This window comes from Tupaia chinensis, unplaced genomic scaffold (genome assembly GCF_000334495.1).
Source record: "Tupaia chinensis unplaced genomic scaffold, TupChi_1.0 Scaffold000338_1, whole genome shotgun sequence".
Taxonomy (NCBI): Eukaryota; Metazoa; Chordata; class Mammalia; order Scandentia; family Tupaiidae; genus Tupaia; species Tupaia belangeri.
The window spans coordinates 448,452-448,919 of NW_006159832.1; positions in this window are offsets into that span (position 1 = coordinate 448,452).

Here is a 468-nt window from a genome sequence, read left to right on the forward strand (position 1 = left end):
ATTTTTGGGCCATTTTCTCAGTCTTCATGGTGGATTTTTCTAGGCTAGCCATTTTCTCTTCTACATCTGAGATTCTATTTTCTGAATGATCTAGTCTGCTTTTAATACTTTCAAGGGAGATTTTGACTTCTTGTATTATAGACTTGATCTCTAGCAGTTCCATTTGAGTCTCTTGTAAAGTGTGTAATTCCTCTTTTAGATCTTGCAAGAATTTCCTCATCTCCTGGAACTCGTCAACTTCTTTCTCCTTTCTCTTTAGCAGTTCATTATCTCTCTTCTCTTCCATCTCTGTTAGTTTCGACATTATGAATGCTCTAAATTCCTTATCAGACATTTCCATGATTTTCACCGAACTGCTTGTGGATGAAGAAGAGTTCCGTTGGAGGAGAGGTATTTTCTCGTTTTCCCCTATTTCTCGTGATCCGGCGGTGATTTCTTGTCATCTGATGGATGGTGTGTTTCTTTCAA